The sequence below is a fragment of the Sciurus carolinensis genome, chromosome 1, assembly GCF_902686445.1.
Source record: "Sciurus carolinensis chromosome 1, mSciCar1.2, whole genome shotgun sequence".
In the NCBI taxonomy this organism is placed as follows: domain Eukaryota; kingdom Metazoa; phylum Chordata; class Mammalia; order Rodentia; family Sciuridae; genus Sciurus; species Sciurus carolinensis.
Window position 1 is genome coordinate 208,864,970 of NC_062213.1, and position 21,384 is coordinate 208,886,353.

Consider the following 21,384-nt stretch of genomic DNA (forward strand, 5'->3'; position numbering starts at 1 on the left):
ATAGTGAGACACTTGCTAAAAAATCAACAAAACAAAACAAAACAAACCAGCCAACAAACAGGAATGAATGAATTCTCAGATGAAAATAAAACAAAGTATGAGCTGGTCTATAATCACAGTGACTTGGGAGGCTGAGGCAGAAGGATTGCAAGTTCAAGACCAGCCTGAGCAACTTAGTGAGGCTCTTATTAACTTAGAGAGACCCTGTCTCAAAATTAAAAAAAAAAAAAAAAGCAGTACAGGATTGTATGCCCAAGATTAATGAAAGAAGTCAATAAAAGTAAAACAAATGCATGGATTAGAAGACTCAACAGAATAAAGATGTGACCTTTCCAAACGAATGCACAGGTTTAATGAAATTTCTATCATCCTATCAAAATCATATCAAGACTTTTTTAGAGACAAACACCATTAATGTAAACTTTGTGTTGAAAGATAGAAGGATAACTGCTAAAACAGTTTGAAAGAAGAACAAGCCAGAGGCATTAGTTCACCAGGTTTCCAGACGCATCACATGACCACAGTCCTTATAAGGTCACCCTCCCCTTAGGTGCCAACATGGCGCTGGCCGAGCTTCTCTTCCTGATTTTACTCCTCATAACTTCTTCCCGCCCATGAACTTGCACCCAATCGGCGCTCGACACCCCGCCCAGACCCCTAGCAACAAGACTCACCCAATCAACCATCACCCCGCCCCCCAGCAACACGGCTCTCCCAATCATCTCTCACCCTGTTTCTTGCCCCAACCAATCAGCCTCTTCCCGGCCCTATATAATTGTGTGCATTTTTGAACTAAAACGGAACTTCTCAGGTGATTTGCTTTGGACTGTGGCTCCGTGCCCTTCTTTCAGTCCTAAAGACCACCTGTGATGACCAGCAGTGGGAGAGACACAGGACAACAGAGCAGAACAGAACATGAGAAAGAGACCCATAAAAATGTGCCAGCTGACTTTGCATGAAGTGGAGAGAGTAATTCAGAGCAAGAAGGGTGGTCTGTCAACAAAGGTGCAGGGACAGTGGACATGATTCACTGGCAAAAAGGAAAAGAACCAAGTCTCAAACCTCATATAAAAATTAACTCAAAGAGCCAGGTGTGGTGACGCATGCCTGTAATCCCAGTGGTTCGGGAGGCTGAGGCAGGAGGATCGCGAGTTCAAAGCCAGCCTCAGCAAAAGCGAGGTGCTAAGCAACTCAGTGAGATCCTGTCTCTAAATAAACCACAAAATATGACTGGGGTGTGACTCAGTGGTTGAGTGCCCCTGAGTTCAATCCCTGGTACCACCTCCCCCCCAAAAACTGGTTAAAACTAATACATCCATGGAAAGTTATTTTCAAAGTTGTAGCTAATCATATATTGACTGTCCTATTTAAAAGTATTTTTCATTGAGTAATGTCCAAAGACTTTAAATCTTGTTTAAAAATGAATAATATGCAAAACATTTTTGTAAATATTGTGATAATATAAAATTAAGAAAAATATGTTTCTAAGCAAAGTAAGAACAAAATACTTCAGAAATCTCCCAAGATAAAAAAAAGTGATTGTAATAATAGATGAGAAGATGTTTCCTAAACATGGGACGGAATCCATGAAAAACAAGCCTCTATCAAAAACAGTAGACTGTATCCCGAAGGTAGGACTCTGATCCTCACAGGACCAGCAATGCCTGTGGAGCAAACGTCTCTGCAGAACACACGACAAGTCAGACCCAGAAGGCAGTGCCTGGGGGGCTCCATGGGCGCCTCCCAGGAGAGCATGGAACCCTGCCCTCGGGCTGCCCCTGCAGGCCTGCTTGGTGCGTGTGTTAAGTGAGTCACAGAGGGGAATCAGCACTTTCCTGCAGAGGGTCTGCTTGCTCCTGGGAGGGTCCCTCCTACCATTCAGGCTCAGGACTGTGGCAGCTTGGTGACAGATCAAGACGTCCACGTGTTCCGTTACACACTTCGTTCTCATCAAGGGCATCAGTGTGCGCTACCATCCCCAGATCACGTTGGCTCACAACACTGGCACTTATTTCACATCACACCCCTAAGACCAAGGTCAGCAAAAGCTGTCCACCCAGGAGCTGTCCACGACTGACGCTAAGAGCACCCTCCTGGCAGCAGCAAGAGCTTTCCTTTTGAAGACTCAGTGATTGAGTCACGAGCATGGAAATATCCCTCTCTTTAATACTCCTTTTATTAAAATTGCCAGAAATAAGAACAACAAAATCACCAAGGGACTGAGAAAAGGAAAATGTTGGAAGAAATGAAATGATCAGAATAAAAAATTCTTCAAAATGAAAAATCCATATTGAGACATTTATGAGGGCTTTTACCCCTCACCCTCACAGAATAAAAGAAGATGGAAAATCCTCTGCCTGTGTGCAGCAACAACCAGCACCAGCCTGCCTGGAAGACCTCTGGGTGGAGGAGGGGTCAGCCACCAAGGCAGCAGCCTCCTGGACAGTCCAAGTGAGGAAAGCGAGGTCAGCAGTCCACTGCACATTGTGGTGTTCCAGGAGCCATTCCTGTCACTGGGGAGGGAGGCACCGACATGGAGACAGGCCCCAGAGGACCCAGTGGGGAACTCCTACACCTTCAGCATGGGGCTCAGCCTCCTGGAGGCACTGCCTGCAGTCGCCGGCGCCCAAGGAGGGGTTACATGGGTCTCCTACCGGATGGGGTCTGTGTTGGGTGTTGGTGTTGCCTGTTCATTATCTCAAGTCCAGAAAGAGGAGTGTATCCTTGAAGGACAGGAATTAGATCATTACGAATTCAGCTGCTCTGATCCTATAGGTAACAACAACAAAAAACAGGATGTCACAAAAGTTTGGATTGTATCTGTCTCTGAAGAATGGGCAGCTGAGCAGCTGAAGGATAAGGTTCAAGAGTTGTGCAGTTACAGAAATGAGTCCCCAGGTTGTCAGATGAATTTGTGGTATTTTAATGATGCAACAAAGAACTTCTAATAAAAAAAGGAAAGGAAAGAAAGATAAGGGGGAGCCTGGAACTCTCGCCTTGCCCACAGTGTGTGCTTATATTTTCTGGGACCAGCTGTGAAATTCCAACTGAATGTGTTACCTTCACCACTGGAGGCCAAGGTGAGTGCTGCCCAGCTTAAAAATTCACGACTGCTGCAGCAGTATTAGCGTAGCAAAGTAGGTTGGAAGTGGGTGTAGAGGATGGTCACTTATGTGATGTACAGCTTCAGAGAAAACCAGACGTGTTTTCAGTTTTTTGATAAACGCAGTATAAATGAAATGTCGATAAATTGACATAATTTTATTATAATATTGACAGATCAACAATATAGTTTTGCAACTTAAAAAATATCACTCAATACCCTGCACACACTACTGAGCTGAAAAAAAATCAATATTCTCTTTTCTGTCAGTTAAACCTTTAGCCTGAGTTTCCTAATAAGTAGCAAAAATATGTTTGCTGTGATCTAAAACCTAAATTTCAAAGTGTGTAGCTGGTGAACTGTTTCAAGTTACAAAACCACATGGTTGGTCTAGGACTAGAGAATTAGCATCAGATGGTTAGGGTTAGGGTTAGCTTTGGTGCTGGGGCTGGTGGGGCTTGTGGTGTAGGCAGGGACCATGTTAGGATCAGGGCTAGGGTCTAGGTTTGGGACAGGGCTGGGGCAGATGATGCTATACGCCATTGCACCACTGAGTGAGAACCCACCCCTAAGATTCTCAGAAAGGAACACAACTTTTCCTTGGCCACTGTAGAGGCTGCTGTGACTCAGGACTGAGGTCAGCCTGAAGTAAAGTCCAGGAAGAAGGAGGAAAAAGCTCTGTAAATTGCCCAAAAGTTGACAAGAATGCTGCGATCTCCTCGACTGTCTTAGGTAATGTTGGCACAGAGATCATTACTGAAGCTTTGCTGCTCATCATCACTGCATGTGGAAGCACTTTTTTTTGAATTGCATGTGTTTCCAGGGAGAAATACAGGACATATAAAGGAGAAACTCTAAAACCAGGATGTAACGATGGTTCAGAGACTGACCCTGGGGTCCCAGGGCACAGGGCTACACTGGGGCTCTAGGGGAAGGGCTAATGCTACCTCATTACTTGCTTTTATTTATGTTTTAATAGCTCAATGTTTTTCAGTGTTAAAATACTGGAACAGTATTGAGAACCTGATGTAGTGAGACTCAAATGTGATTTAGAAGTAAACGTGGCATTTCTGTCAGGAAATGCAGGTGGATACAGCTCAGTGGTAGAGTGGTGTGCAGCATACGAGGACCTGGGTTTGATCCCAGGCTCAGCAAGAAGAAGCAGAACAAACAAAGCAAGAAGAGATTGGGAAATTCCACAGTATAATTTACCTGCTTTGGTCAATAAGTAGGAAACAAGAAAAGAAAAGGGAGGAGGACTTAAGCTATACTCACCAATGCAGTGGGTGCTCCTAGTTGACTGGAAATTACTGGAGAAGTGTGCATGTTGCTTGCATATTTGATGTTAAGGAATTATTCCTGCCTAATTTCAATGTGATAATAACATTGTTGCCATGTTCAAGGCTCTATTATGTGACTAAAATTTTAAAGGAAGAAACCAGCTGCTGCTGGGGCTTGCTGGTGGGGGGGCATCTGGCAAGTTCCAGGAGCCTGAGGACTGCACAGGGAAGATGGGCTGCAGTATCCAGAATCCTCAGGGTGCCTGGCGAGCATGTGGCCTGCAGCTCCTAGGAGCCTCTGGCGAGGGCTGGTATTCAACTTCTTTTTTTTAAAACCCATGACCTTGAAACCAGGTTAGTTTCTGGCTGTCACTCTGTCTTGAAGACTATACTTCCCAGAGGCTTCTGGGTGACTCTGTTTCTGGACTCAGCCCAAAGGCACAAGGGTGACCTGTCAGGTGCTCTGTACAGGTGCACATGCCCACCCAGGACCTGGTATTTCATACTTCTGCTGTTCCTGTTCCCTGGGCTACAGCAGTGCTTGGCCTGGTCAAGTGCAGGGCTAGGGTCTTAAGGAGGACCCCAACTCACTTTTTCTTTTCTCCTGAATTTACTTCTTTTCCTTCTCTTCTGAATTTCTACTTCTAGTGATGTCAAAGATAAATAGTCAGACATCAGTCAAAGGAATGGGAAGAGATTTTATTCAGTAACTACCAATGGTAGAGGCAGGAGCTGAGCTCTGTTTCCACTGTGTAGAGACAATTTGGGCTCTCTAAAGGAAGTGTAAGGGAGTGGGAGCTCGTGAGTTTGGGAATCAGTGATGTGCAAAAGGACAAACCAATGGTTGGTGACCAGGCCAGCAGTGTTGATGGCTGTGTCCAGGGCTCTGTCTGCAGAGACTGCAGATGACTTGTTCTTCTGGATTAGTGTTTTTGAGAGGAGTTGCTCTCAGGTCTGAGCAAGGCCTTCCTGAGCCATACATGTTCAACTCTATGCCCTTTTAGTAAGTGCTTCAAGAAGGGAGGTCAGGGGCAGTGGTCAGGGGTTGGTTAAGGCATGGCATATTCCCTGGCAGCCCTGAGCTTTCCTCAGGCAGACACTAAAAGGAGGTGGGGAGATGCGGGTGCTGCTGGAGTCACCCCAAGGTGATCTTTGTAGCTGAGCTGGATGAGCTTGGTGGGGCCTCTCAGCACCAGGGTTTGGACAGAGCCATCATGAGCCCAGTTCTGCAGTTCTCAGTGGGTCTCTTGACCTAAGTGGCCTCTAATAATTGCTTATGATGGAGCAACTCAGCTCCAGGTGTGTTTCACACATTTTTTTTTTTTTTTTAGCAGTTTTCCTCTGTAGCTTCTGGGGTGTTCCAGCCTGACTGAATCAGTCCTGCAAGTCCCTTTGGCTCTCGTAGGAGAAGTCACTGAGGGCATTTCCACGTTTCTTCCATTGTTATGATTCGGTGGAGGAGCTAAGTGACTATGGCTTAGAGGAAGGTGAAGGACAGTGAGGCTCGGCATAACCGCAGCTTTGCACAGAGCTGCTGCTGACAGGCTCTTGACAGGCTCCTGATCTGGCCAGCATGCAGAGCAGGGCTTTGTGCATGTTCGCATCACAGAAGAGGACAGCCTGCTGCTGTGTGGGCCACTCTGATGGCTAACCAAGAGACCGTTGCCATGGCCAGGGGCATTCAAGCTGTAACCCAGGACATCTGCTGGGCTGTCACTGCCATCCTGCAGCCCAGTCATGGTTCTTTTTATTCCCAGTTCTTTTTTAATTTTTAATTTTGAGGTAGGTCTTGCTAAGTTTCCCAGACTGGCCTCAAACTTGCAATCCTCCTGCCTCAGCCTCCCTGGTAGCTGGGATTACAGGTGTGCACCATCATGTGTGGCAACATTTTCAATTTTAATAAAGTCAAATGATCAAGTTTTCTTTCAGGGATTTGTTTTGGATCTGTATTTAAAACTCATAATGAAACACGGTCATGCATATTTTCTTCTAGATTTGTTACAATCTCACATTCTATGGATTATTTAGAGTGAGTTTTGTGAACCTTGTAAAGGTTTTCCATGTCCATTTCTCCCATATGGTTTCCAAACACTCCATCACCAGCTGTGCAGCAGATGCTCCTTTCTTCACTGAAGGTCTTTTTGTTCCCTTTTGGCAAAATCAGCTGCCTGTATGAGTGGGTGTGTTTGGGGCTCTCCACTCATCTCCATTATCTATGTGTATTCCTTCACTGCATCAAGTTTTCCTCACTACTCCAACTTTCTGACAGATGTTGGGATACAGATATGTGAGTTCTTTGTCCTTCTGAAGTCTGTGTCATCCATTCTAGGTTCAGAAACTGTTTGCTGGAAATTTGATAGTAATTGCACTGAATCTGCTGATCACGTTTGAGAGAATTTCATCTTGACTATGTAGAGACCTAAATAAGAAATATATGTATTTATTTATATTTTGTTTGATTTCTTTCAATTGTGTTCCACAGTTTTCTGAAAGTGTAATTGCAATTTAAAACATACATACATACATATATATATATATATTTTTTTCGTGTTTCACAACTTTAATAGAATACTCAACTATTCTGTACAAATTGAAAACACTGTATTCAGGTACAAATGTGTGATCAGGTAAGGCTGCACACTCTGCCCGCCTGGTCATGGTGTGGACCAGCTGTCCCTGGCTGCCAGAGGCCAGTACCACGACGTACTTGGAAACTTCACACCAGCTGCCGACGGGTCAACCACACCAGGGCTTTAAGACAGGATGAGTGGTGGGGTGCAGAGGGGGGTTACTGAAAAAGCAAGACATGACTTCCAGTGCTGCCCAGTCCCTGCCGGGAGGGAGGAGGAACCTGGCCCTCTGGCTGCACCACCAGCAGCACCAGGTCTGTGTCCCAGAATCAGCTCCTGCCCTCAGCAGTGTGGCAGGAAGCAGTGAACACCCTCTGGTCAAGCCACCAACTGGGTCTCCCAACATAAGAATGAGGGACAGTGTGAGCTCCAAGTTTCTGAGCATCAATGAATAAATGCACATGAGGCTGGCCCTAGCTCCTGCCTCAGAGGCCCGCCTAACCCCAGGAGACTACCCCACTGAGACACTGGGTGCCAGGGCTGCGCAGCTCTGAGCAGGCTCGCTGGTGGCAACAGTGAGATTCCTCAGATCAAAGGAGGCCCCGAGGTACCTCAGGCCAGCCAGCCCGCTCCATCCTCATGGTCTGTGCCTGCAGGCAGGCCTGGGAAAGCACAGGGCCACGGGTGCCAGAGCCAAACCTTGGGTTCTGGAAGTGCATCCTGTCGCCACTGTACAAGTTAAGCAAAATAAGGAGGAAAAAGGAAAAGTCAAAGTCATGCACTTGAAAGTGTGTTAGGTGTTGTGAGCACTGTCCACGTGCTACGGCAGGACCAGGCTCATCCTGACAGTGTCCATGGGTGCCACCCACACGGTCTCTCACTGCTGCTTGCACTAAGCTGGCTGGGTGGGCTCTTTCTTGGGGATAACTTTGGCATCATCCTCGCCTTCTCCCTCCTTGTGACCTTCCAATTCCTCCTCCTCTCCTTCCTCGCCTTCTTCAAAATTGTCGTCATCCTCGATGGCCTCCCCAGTGAAGTAGAGCACAGCCCAGGGCACTATCTGCTCATGGAAGAAGTGTACAATCTCAAAGTCTGAGGCTAACATGGACTCGGACTCTTCATCTAGTGCTTCTTCATCCCCCGAGGCTTTCAGAGGATTGGAGAGGTTGAAAATGACTCGTTGGGGACTTGCTTAGTGATGGTCCTGACAGTGCACTGCCCCGTGTGCTTCTGCTCCTTCCTGATGGTCTTGACTGTGACATCTCTGCCTTTCTTCCAGTCAGTGGTGCACCCAATGCAGTCCATTATTTTGGGACCTTCAAAGGAGAAGGGTTGGCCTTGTCGGGCTCCGACTTCATCTTGTACGTTTTCGTCAGGACTGGGTTGGGCTCAAAGTGGAACTCTAACACAAAAGACATAGGCTGGCCAGGGTCTGAAAACTTCACTTTAATGTCCTGCTGGTGTTTCAAGAGTGGCTCATCATATTCCTGCACCAGCTCACTGAGCATGTCCACATTTCTGAAGTTGGTGAACCAGAACTCTGGGATTCCTCTGGGATTTGGCTCTTCTGCTGCTGCTTTTCAGCTATGATGACTTTATTTTTCATGTCTCTAGCCAGTTTGTCCTCTGCCTTTTCACTGTGCCACGCCGACTCTGCATCTGTGGGCTTTATGTTGCCAGTAATGAACTCCCTCCTCCTGTCACACAGAGGCTGGTACAGGGCTGCGTACTTCCTCTCCAGGTGGTGCAACTCCTCGTAGAACTTGGCCTCTATGTGCACACACTGCACCTGGAGCTGCTTTAGCGCGTTGATTCTCCTCTTGACTGCTCTGGGTAAAGTTTCCATGTAGCTGGAAGGAGAGTGAGAAATATTGTCAAGTTGCTCCTGCAGAGCTGCCAGGACCTGTGGATTCTGCATCACCTGACCTGTGAACTTTTCTGTGGGGGAGCCCTCTGACTGTGTTTCACCAGCTGCCAAATGACCTGTGTGACCTGCATTCTTAGCAGCTTCCCCAGAATCTGCAGGAACACCATCTGAAAAACCATTATCTGCTACCTGAATGCTCTTGTTGCCTCCTGCGGCAGTGGCAGCCATGCCTCTAAAACTTATATTTTAAATTTTCAGTTTTGGGGTGCTATTGTAAATGGTATTATTTAAAATTGTTTTCTTATTCTATTTTCCAAATTCCAATTTTTTCCTAGATATTTTTACCAATAGATAAGAAATCAATGGACTTTTGCCTATTGACCACGCATTTTACTTTTTGCTGTCTTTATCCAATATGACCAAACGTGGAAGGTGGGTTCTACTGCTGTTCGATTTCCAAAATTATGGCCTAAAAAATCAGAACTATGAATTTCAGAACTTCACCAGGACTGCCACAAGGGGGCGCAGGGCCACTGCTGAACACTGAGCACTGAGCCCTCAGCTGCCCACAGTGGCCAGCAAGGGTCCTCGGAGTGAGTTTTTCCGATTCCCTTGAATCTTTTGCCTGCCAGGGATGGGGGTCCTGTGCCCACAGCAAGTTTCCTTCTCAGGACTCGCCTGGGGAAATGCCATGGCTGGGGACACCTGGGGTATATGTCCACAGTGAGGCAATCCTAACCTTAACCCCAACCCTCAGGACCTAACTTGACACACACTTGTGGCCCACCATGGGAGAGACCATGGGTGTGGACACCTGCGGGCCATGACTGTGGTGAAAAGAACTTCCTTCTCCTCGGGACCCACCCAGGTAGACGCCATGGCTGGAGATACCTGGGGTCCATGTCTCCTTGGCACTTACATGTGGAGATACCACTGTGGCTTCAGGATAACAAGTCTATCTGAAGAAAAGGTGAGGGAGAATGTCCACTGCCCATGTGCTGAGGAGGAAGCTCTACCACATTCTATACTTTTGTAGGTGGTATTTTAGCGGGACTTAACTTTTCAAAAGGGTGTTGTTGAGGCTTTGGCTGTGCATCATCACAGCATGCTGAAGTATGTTTATGGGTTGTTTGTATTTCTGGGGTGAAGTCTTGGGACGCTGAGAGGAGAAACACTGAGACACAAACTCAGGATGGTACAGGGGAGGCATGGGGATCCCAGTTTTTGGAGCCTCGTGGGGGCCTGAGGGGAAGGCTAATGCCACCCCACTGCTTGCTTTTATGGCTCACTTTTTAGTGTGAAAGTATTTGAAAAATATTGAGACATTGATGTATCAATGTAAAGAGTTCTTTCTACTGTTACTACAATTTTTAATAGAAGGCAACAGGGCTTTCTTGGGTGACTGCACACTAAGGTGGGCTGTCTGGCAATTCCCAGGAGCCACTGTGGTGCTAGCTGTGCTGGTAGGTGCCAGACTACACTGCCCAGAATCCCTGAGGTGCCTGGGAAAACATGCCACTCCCTTTCTGGAGAGGGCTGGGCAGGCATCCCAGCTCAGTAGTGACTGAGCTACACGACCCAGAATCTTTGGGGTACCAGAGCAAGCACATGGCCTGAAGTTTTCAAAGGCCTCCATGGTGAGTGCTGAGCAGCAGAATGCCAGAGGGCACCGCTACAGTCCTTGCTAGTGGACTGCAGCTCCAGGAGTCTCTGGAATGAGGGCTGCATGAGCAGTGAGGCTACATTAACCATGAACTGTGGGCACCTGCACCTCCAAGAGGTCTCTGCAAGACCAGACTTCCCTGCCCAGAGATCCTGAGCTTGCCCATGTGAACATGCTGACTGCAGCTCCCATGGCCTCCATGGTGAGGGCTGTACAGGAATGATTCTGGAATACACTGCTCGGAATCCCTGGGGCTTCCTGGGGGAAAATGTGCAGGCTACATCTCTGATATTCCTCCGTGGTGACAGCTGCATGGGTAGGTCACTGGAGCACAGTACTCAGAATCTTCAGGGTACCAGGGTAAGCATGCAGCCTACAGCTTACATGCACATCTGGCAGCAGTGTGTGTGGGCAAAACACTGGATTACATTACCCACAATCCTCAGAGGATGGAGATCACAGAAGTCCCTCCCCCACTTGCTGGTGAAATGATACTAAATTACCCACAATTGTAAGAGGGCAGAAGATCTCAGGGTCCTACACAGAGAACCAGCAAAACATTGGACTACATTACTAAGAGTTCTCAGGGCAGAAGCTTTCAGGATCATCCCTTCCACCACTTCCTGTGAGTGGACAAAATGCTGGACTAAATGACCTACAGTCCAAAGAGGGCTGAAGATCCCAGGATCTCCCATGGAGAGCCAGCAAAATGCTGAACTTCAGCCCTCAGGATTACAGTTTGGGTAAGGGTTTTCCTGGTTGTCCATAGGGGATTCTGGGAGCTTCCTCCCCCTTAGGAATATGGATCGTGTAGTCCTGCATTTTGCACACACACCTGTCAGGAGACCCATGATAACTGAAGGTTTCCATGCTTGCCCTCAAACCCTAAGGATTCCAAGTAATGTTAGGGTTAGGGGTAGGGCTAGGCAACGATTAGCCACAGGGCTAGGGTTAGTGAGGTTAATGATATCACCGGAGTATTCATGAGCTGCCAGAAAGGATTGTTTGTAGTGTACTCCCATGATTTGCCCTCTCACTGCATAAGACCCGGGGAACTTCCTCTCTTTAGGATGGTGGGTACTGTAGTCTTTGGCTTACCACTGGTTCGGGAGATTCTGGGGACTTCCTCCCCTTAGGGCTGTGGTTAGCATAGTCCCACCATTTGCCTACGCACCACTGGGTGTCCTGGGAGCTTCCCCCGGACCCCCGCCATTCTCCACTCCAGGATTGTGAGCAATGTAGTCCCAGGTTGTGCCTGATCACTGCAGGGAATTATGGGAGTTTCTCCCCCCACTTCTTAGGATTGTGGATGATGAGGTCTTGGATTTATGACTCACGGGGAAGGATTCTGGGAGCTTCTCCCCTGCTTAGCATTGTGGGTAATGTATTTCCAAGATTTGCCCCCTCACTGCAGAGACTCCTGGGATTTCTACCCCCTTAGGATTGTGGGTAATGTAGTCCTGTAACTTACCTACTCATTGCTGGGTATACTGGGAGCTTCCTACTCCTTGGGATTGTGGGTAATGTAGTTCCAGGTTTTACCTACTCGCTCCAGAAAATTTTGTGAGTTCCTGCACATCTTAGGATGGGGATTTATTGTTCACTGTGAAGGATTCTTGGCGTTTTCTCCCCTTAGAATTACGGGTAAGGCAGTAAAATTTCTTCACTCTCTGTGGCGGAATCTGGGAACTTTTTAACCCCTAGGAATTATGGGCAATGTAGTCCTAATGTAGTCTGGTCCTTGCCTTTGCACTGCAACGGGTTCCTGGGAACTTTCTACCCCGAGGAATTATGGGCAATGTAGTCCTAATGTAGTCTGGTCCTTGCCCTTGCACTGCAACGGGTTCCTGGGAACTTTCTACCCCGAGGAATTATGGGCAATGTAGTTCTAATGTAGTCTGGTCCTTGCCCTTGCACTGCAACGGGTTCCTGGGAACTTTCTGCCTAAGGATTGCGGGTAATGTAGTACCATAATTTGCCCTCTCACTGAAGGAAAACTTGAGAACTTCCTACCTCACAGGATTTGGGGCAGTGTAGTCCCAGGTATTGTCTACTAAACATGGGGGATCTTGGGAGTGTTTGTCCATGTAGGAAAGTGAGTAACTCATCCCCAAATTTTGCCTGCTCACCAAGAGGAAACTGGGGGTTTCTGCTCCTCCTGGGATTGTGTGTAGTGTAGTCTCCAGTTTGTCTTCTCCCAGGCAGGGAACCCTGGGAGATTTCTACCCAATCTATATTTCTAGACTTGTGGGTAATGTAGTTCCATAATATGGCTACTCACTGCGGGTGCCCTGGGTGCTTCCTCCACTTGGAATTGTAAACGTAGCCCCACGATTTGGTGGGTGGATGACTGCCTGATAAATGAAGGCATCCTGGGAGCTTCCTCCACTTAGCATTGTGAATAATGTAGTAACGTAAAGTCCCTGTTCGCCACTGGGTATCCTAGGAGATTTCTTCTTATAGGATACTGGGTAGTGGAACAATCAAATGATTAACCTCCCCACTGCCAATTAGAATTCTGGGTGACGGTCAAGGTCAAAGTCAGGGTTGGGGTCCAGGATCAGGGATCAAGGGTCAGGACCCGGTTAGGGTTAGGCTTAGGGCTAAGGTTAGTGTTAGAGCTAAGGTTTGGGTTTGATTTTGGGCTACATTTAGGGCTGTGGCTAGGTCTAGGGTTAATGCTGGGTTAAGGCTGGAATTAGGGGTAGGGGTAGGGATTGGTGTTGGAGTAGGGTGTGGGTCTTCTTTGGGTTATTGCTAGTGTTAGGGTAAATGCCAGGCTTTGTGCCAATGACATGGCTAGCCTTCTGTTTCTCTTTAGTGTTTTGGATTCTTTTTTGTACAGCCTTTAAGTTGAAATTTTCAGCGTCTGGTTTTTCAAAAAATCTTATTTTTAATATTCTGTTTAGTTAATTGCTCATCGTTCCAGTTTCATTTAGGAATTGTTTATTTGTATTTAATTTTAGTTTTAGATTTGGCCTATTTTTTGGTGGGTTTCCTGGAATGTTTTGCATCTGTGTACCTGTAGGCCTGCAGCCTCATGCTCTGAAGGCTGCTCTGTGACCTGCAGAGGGATTGAGGCGGCCCCAGCTATGTCCAGGGCCCACAAGTGGCATAAATGACCTGCAGGTGTTGCCTGCTGCTGTTCAGGACAGAGCTAAACCTGGAGTGCTCCTTGACAAAGACATGAACTTCCACATTCTGTCTCTTCTTTGGAGTTTCAAAGTGTTTTCACACATAGGGGCATAGTTTTTCATCTGGGAACTTATTTTAAGAGAATATCAGACCGAGTTACTCCATGTTATGACTTGGATATAATGTGTACTCCAAAAGCTCCTGTGTTAATGCAGGAAGCAAAATGACTATATTATGAGAGCTGTAACCTGATTAGTGGGTTAATAGTTTGAAAGGACACCTGTAGTGGGTGGTAACTGTAGGCAGGTGGTATGGCTGGACTTACTATTTTTTTGGACACAAATTTATTTTTTATATATATTTTCCAAATGTTTTACCCAGTCTTTGATTTGTCTTTTTGATTCCTTAATATGATTTTTCACAGAGTAATTTTAAAAAGTCCACCTTATAATTTTTCTTTCATGAATTTGTTTTGGGGCTGTATTTAAAACCTAATCGTGAAATATGTGGTCATGCACATCTAGAGTTTTATAGTTTCACATTTTAAAAGCAAGTCTGTGGAGTATTTTAACAGGTTCTGGAGTCCAGATGTGTGCTTTCTTTTTAAAAATATGTTTAGTTGAAGGTGGACACAATACTTATTACTTATTTATTTTTAGGAGGTGTTGAGGATCAAACCCAGTGCCTCACAAGTGCGAGGCAAGTGCTCTACCTCTGATCTTCAACCCCAGCCTGATACATGCTTTCTTGAAGTATGTTCTTTTGCAGTCAGTGGTGTCTACCCTAGGTTTAGAAACAGCTTTCTGGGAATTTGACTGGGACTGCACTGAATCTGAAGATCAAGTTTGAGATAATTTCATCTTACTATATTGAGACCTGAACAAGAAGCATCTCTACATTTATTTGTATTTCACTTTATACTATGTTTCAAGATTTTCCAAAAGTGTGATTGTAGTTTCAGATTTACATGCGGGTACTTCAATTTTGGGGGTACTATTTTGATGTTAAGGATTTAAAATTTTTTTAATCCAAGCTTTCAAATTCCAGTGTTTTCTATACATTATTACAGATAAATAAGAAATAAATGTGATTTTGTCTATTTGCTTTTTTTTTATCTCCATCCATTCTGACCAAGACTGAGGGTGGTGGATTCTATTTCATTTTGATTTCCAAAATCATGACCTGGAATAATCAGAACTATGAATTTCAGAGCTTCACTGAGGCTTGTGCGAAGGGGCTAGGGGCATCTCTCAACAGTGGGCACCCAGTGTCCTGCATTGTCCATGGTGACCAGCAGGGGGTGCTCAGAACAGCTTTCTCTGACCACCATGAAACACTTGCTTTTGGGGGCTGGTGTCTGTGTCCTCTGCAAGCTTTCTTCTCCTTGGGACCCACCTGGGAAAATACCATGACTGGGAACACCTGGGGACCATGTCTACAGTGAGGATCAGAACTTTCTTCTTCTGGGGGACCCACCTGGGGAGACACCATGGCCTGGAGATGCCTGGGGACTCTAAGGTGAGGACCAGAGCTTCCTTATCCTGAGGACTAGCCTGGGGAGATTTGGAATGGGGATACCTAGGGGATTTGTCTTTGGTGAGGACCAGAACTTCCTTCTTGGACCACAGTTTCCTACCCAGGGAGATGCCACTGTGGATTCAGGATGACTGAGGTCCATGTGAGGTAACCATGAGGAAAAATCTTCCTGTGCATTGCCCAATGTGCTAAGGAAGAAATTGTACCATATTCTTTACCTCCTCAGGTAATATTTTAGCAGAACTTACTTTATAAAAATATTCCTTATTTTGACTTTAGCTGCTCATCATCATAGCATGTCACTGTGTTTTGTGCAGATTGAATGTGTTTCTGAGGAGAAATCCTGAGACACAGAAAAGAGAAACAGGTGCAACCTCAAGGTGGTGCAGGGAGGGCCCAGGGCCTGGAACTTCCCTGGGGCCTGAGGGGAAGGGCTAATGTGAACCTCATTGCTTGCTTTTATTTATGTTTCAATGACTAATTTTTCTTACAGTGCTAAAAGTACATGAGAAATATTGAGAAATTGATATGTTAAAATTCAAAGTTACTTTAAGTATAAGTATTATATTTGTGTCTTTTACAAGAACCTTGTGGGTAGGGTTATAGCTCAGAGGTCGAGTGGTGCCTAGCATGTGTGAGGGCCTGGGTTCAACCCCAGGCATTACAAGAAAAAACAAAACAAGCAAAGAAGCAAAACACAGACTTGGAGATTCTACAGTATAAATTAACTACCTTTGTCAAGAAGTAGGTGACAAGAAAAGGAAGACTTAAGACATTAATCAAATGCAGTGGGTGCTTGTAGTTTGAACCTAATTTGTTCTTCTAACTGTAAAATTTGTTTGAAATAGCTGGAGAAATCTGTGCATTAATTGGATTTTTGATATTATAGAATTATGATTATTTTCAATTATGGCTGTATTAAAGAGTTCTTTCCATTACATAACTATAATTTTTTAAGAAGAAATTTGATGATGCTGGGGTTTGCTGGGTGAGTTTGTTTATAGGAGGGTGGGCCCTCTGGCAAGTCCCACAGTTCTGTGGGCAGTTCCTTGACTGCGCTACCCAGAATCCTTAGGGTACCTGGGCTAGTAAGTGGCCTCTAGCTCCTTTGGGCCATACACCGAGGGTCATGTTGGCAGAATGCTGGCCTACACTACCCAGAATCCTCAGGGGTCCACTGCTTCTAGGAGCCTCTGTGGTGAGAACTGCATGGTCAGAAGAATTACTGCCAACAATTCATGGGAGCTCCTGGGCAACCATGTGGTCTGCAGTTCCCAGAGGTCTTTGTAAAGAATTCTTGACTGACTGGGCAGGCTACACTACCCAGAATCCTCTGTGAACTAGGGCAAGCACATGATCTGAAGCTTCCAGGGTCCTTTATGGTGAGTGCTGAGCAACAGGATGCTGGACAACACTGCTGAGTCTTCAGGGGTGGCTGGGTGAGAATGAGGCAGGCAGCTCCCAGGAGACTCTGGGGTGAGAGCTGCAAAGTTTATGATGGACTTCACTACCCATAACCTTTGGGTACTTACAGTTCCCAGGAGCCTTTAGGGTGAGAGATGCAAGGGCAGAATACCAGACTTCAGTGCTCAGAATCCCTTAGGGAGACTGCATACCCTGTAACCCCATAACTTCCAGAGTTTCCATGGTGAGGGTTGTATTGGTAGAGCACACTACCTAGAATCTCCAGGGTACCAGGGAAAGCATTGAGTCTGCAGCTCCTGTTGTCTTCCTGTGGTCTTCCTGGCAGGGCTGTGCAAGCAAAACACTAGACTTTATTTTCCAGAATCCTCAGGGGTTGCAGCTCCTAGTATCTTTTGTGCTTAGACAAACCAATAGCCTGAGTTACTGTGGGACCTGTCTCCTGGAAGGAGGCCTATGTGGCTTTCTGTTGGGAGACAGACATTCCAAACAGGCCACTCATGGACTAGGACTCTGCCCTGCCCCCTGGAAGGAGGCTGACATGGCATGTGACTTTCAGGCTACTCAAGGACTAGGGTCCGATACCCCTTTTACTGTACTCTGAACAGGATGTTCTGTAGTTTGAGAAATTGTCACCTCCTATGTTCACATGACCATTTTTTCCCTTTCTGTTACCCAACCATACTCTGCCATATGGACTAGACTGGCTAGTAACTGCATATGTAAGGCTTGAACTTTAAGATGTATGGCTAGTTTAACTGCAAGCATATAAAGGATTGTGTCATACACAGTAAAGACAGAAGCAACTTCCTATGTAACCAGTGCTCCATTTTTCCTGAATAAAGCTCTTCTCCTCAGACCTCAGTGCACAGAGATTGGGTCCTTTATTCCATGCTTTGCTGGTGTTGCCGACAGGTTTTGTCCAACACAAGGTGACCCTCCAGTGTTGCTGACAGGGTTTGTCCAACATAGCAGGAGACCCTCAAGCATTGCAGACAACAATCGTGCAACAAATTAACTACAATCCTCAGGGACTGTAGCTCCCAGGATCTTCTGTGGTAATTGAACAAGAACACTGCACTACATTACATACAATCCTCAGGGACTACAGCTCCTAGAACCCTCTGTGGTGAGTGGGGAAGACACTGGACTGCATTACCCACAATCCTAGGGGGACTTTAGCTCTCAGGATCCTTTGTGGCGAACAGGCAAAACATGGCTGTGTTAACCACAAACCTTAGTGCCATCAGCTCCCAGGATCCTCTTTGGTGAGGACTGTAGGGCAAAGAACTTAACTACACTACTTAGAATGCTTGAGGGGGTGGTGTTCATGTAAGTGTACAACCTTAAACACCCAGAGACCTCCACAGAGATGGCTGTGCAGGCAGAAGGCCAGACTGTACTACCCATAACTCCTGGGGATAGATAACCTGGTGAGTGTGCAACCTGAGTTTCCCAGAGGCCTCCACAGTGAGGTCTGCCTTCCAAGGCAAGCATGTCACCTGCAGTTCTCATGGCCCACACAGCAGGGGCACACAGGCAAACCACTGGACCACATTACTCAGAATCTTCAGGGGACTGCAGCTCCCAGGATCCTCAGTGGTGAGGGCTGCAGGATAGAGAATAGAACTACATCACCCTGAATTTTTGAAGGTGTCCAGGTGTGATGAGTTGACATACTTGACTCCATGGAAATGTTATAGGCCGGGCTACACAGGCAAAGACAAAACAGGCTCCTTTTTACCCTGAGACTCCATGTTATGTAGGAAATGCTTCCCCATGGAATACCCCACCTGTGTACCCATCAAGAGTTGCTTAGCATAGCAGGTTTGGCAACACAAAATGGCAATTCTTATATAATGTTCTTATATAATTGTTCTCTTTTTGATTCCTATTTTTCTTAGACAAGATACTATGTCAACAGTGATTGTTTAGATGTTAGTAACCATTCTTTAACTTGTACCCAACTAAGGTCATTTTGACCCACTTCCCCTTCTGCTTATGATTTTGAATTTCATGGTGTTAGTTTATAGTTTTGAATCATAGGAACAGACACTTATGATTGATGGTACAAAAATCCCTGAAACCCTATGGTCAGGGCTCTTCTCCCAATAGCCATATTGGGCATTGTGTGAGACAGTTGGCTGGCTAATAAAGACTCCTAGTTTTGGACTTCTCAGTGGTGGTCAATCTATTCTTAAAATTGCACCCCACGACAGACACCACTGCCTGCAGCTCCCAGACATCTTCCTGTTGAAAGCTGCATGGGTGAGCCTGTATTACACTATGCAGACTCTTTGGGGTGCCTCAGTAGGTTTGTTGTCTGTAGATCCTGGAAGTCTTGATGGTGAGGTTAGCTTAGGTAGGATGGACTGAATTACCCAGAATAATCAATGGATCAGAGCTCTCAGAGACCTCTGAGGTTAGGGCTGCCTGAGTAGAATGAACTACCATACCCAGAATTCCTGAGGGCTCAGAGCTCCAAGGACCCACTATAGTGTGGGCTGTACCAACATAGCACCAGACTACAATGCTCATGATCCTTGAGGACCTGCAGCTCCCAGAATTCTCTGCAGTTAGGGCTGCATGGACAGAACACCAGACCACTTTGCCCATCCCTAGGGGTACCTGGGTGACTGTGTAGTCTGCAGCTCCTAGAAACCTCTGTAGAAGGGATTCATGGTAGAATCCTGGGGGTATGTGCTACTTGGAGCCCATATAGGCTTCTTGGGTGAGGGCTGCATGGGAAGAACCCCAATTTACACTGCCAGAGTCCTCCAGAGTGCCTGGGCTAGCACGTGGCAAGCTGCTCCCATGGTCCTGCAGGGCAAAAGCTGATGGAAGAACACAAGATTACACTGTCCAGAACCTCTGGGAATTCTGAATGAATATGGAGCCTGCAGCTCCCAGAGCCATCCATGGTGAGTGTAAGGCAGCTTGGGACCCGTGGCGATTCTAGCCACTGCTGCGTGATCCCACTGAACTGCCGCCCACTCGCTCGTCTCAGTTGTGGCTCGCCAATAGCTCCCAGAAAAATGCACCGCAGACATGAGGTCTCACACAAGAGACTTTATTATGCGGACGACTAACACGTCCGCTCAGGGTGAAAAGAAAGGAAAAAAAAGAGAAAGATGGCATGTGCGCTTCTCCCAGATATTGGAATCTTGCAGGCTGGAAGGAACCAGTAGCAGAGGAGAATACTTGCAAGCTGACTGATGAACCAATAGCTATCTAGCATGTTAGGATGTAATGTGGGAAGCAGGAAAATGGCGGCAGCATAAGCCAGAAATTCCTGTAACGTAAGAGGTGGGCAGAGCGCAGATCAACAAGTGGTTGGGAGGCGGAGTATCAGCTTTATATTACATTCCCCCATTTTTGATTTTATAAAAAAAATCTTTTTGGGTACATGGATGAAGGTCAGTCTTCTGTAATTACTTCCTGCTGAGTGTGGACGTAGAGCTGATTCAGGGGAGAGATCATTGTGGCAGGAAGAGTTGGGGACATGATAGTTCCTCTGGGAGCACACCTGTAGCTGGGCTCTGATTTCTGTAAGATCCTGATATTTCTGTAATACAAGATGATTAGTTGACATGGAAGTAAAAAGACAGGGGGCTCCCCTTTTTTGGCTGGCATTCTATTGGAAAAAATTCAGTGGTTAGGAAAATTACAAACAGGAATCCAGTCCTCATGGCTGGGTGTGGTTGTCTGGTGTTTCGGTTGTCTGGTTCCCAATTTCTGGAATGGGAGAAAGGGTGGAGGGCTTCATGATCTTCAGTCAGAGATGAAGGGGTTCCACAGGAGTAGCTGAGTATCGGTTGGAAGAAGTCTGTGGATTAGGAGCTGGAGAGGGGTTAGCATTTGACCAGAGATGAGGGCTGTCTTGGAATCCCTGTGGGAGAACTGTCCAGGTTATCAAAGAAGAAACTTAAGTGAAAGGGTCAGTCTAAGTAAAAGCAAAGAGATTTAGCACTGAAAAGTATGTGGTGGAAGAAGGGATAGAGGAAAGCAGGGTGTAAGGATTGGACACAATGGGAAATGGCGACCACTGCCAAGTTAATGATGTGGAGGTCTTGCACTAAATGGTAAGATCCATTAGGCTTCCTAACAGCCAGGATGGGAGTGTTATAAGGTGAGTTGGCAGGGTGCAGGAAGCCTTTCTGCCTTAAACCCTGGATGATTGGTTGAAGTCCTATAAGGCTCTTTCAGGGAAGGGGATATTGGGCCTGGGCTTGGTAGGATGTTGGGTCCTTTAGATGAATGAGTACAGGTGAGCATTTAGCTACAGAGGGTGTATGAGTGTCCCAGACCTTGGGATCAACCAGGGAGGGAGGAAGGGGATATGAGGACTCTGTTTGAGCTGTATATTCCTGTAGAGTCATAAGGAGAGGAATAGCAGAGGAGTCTTGACTGAGGCGCATGGTGGGTGAGAAGGAAATAGAGGCACCCAATTTGGTTAGGATGTCCCTTCCCAGAAGGGGAATGGGACATGAAGGAATTATTAAAAATGAATGAATAAAGCCAATTTGTCCTAAATGGCAGCTTATTGGACGGGTTTGTAAGTGGTTATATGGTTTTCCCTCTACCCTGACAATAGAGGATTTGGCAGGGGAAGTGGCTCCCCAAAACTCCCGCAGCACTGAGAAGGTGGCTCCAGTGTCTATAAGGAAAGGGATCTGCCTGCTGCCACTGTAAGGGTCACCCGGGCTCCTGAGTCGTGATGGTCGTCGGGTGCAGAAGTCCCAGGCCCCTTCATTCATCCATTGCCAATCCCAGCAAGTTGCCGGAGGGAGGGGCCAAGAATGACCTGG

General features: G+C 46.5%; 1 pseudogene; it reads right to left on the reverse strand.

Annotated features, from left to right (window-relative positions):
• Positions 1-7,830: 7,830 nt before the first annotated feature.
• Positions 7,831-11,726, reverse strand: LOC124992797 (nucleosome assembly protein 1-like 4; annotated as a pseudogene).
• Between the last annotated feature and the right edge of the window lie 9,658 nt (positions 11,727-21,384).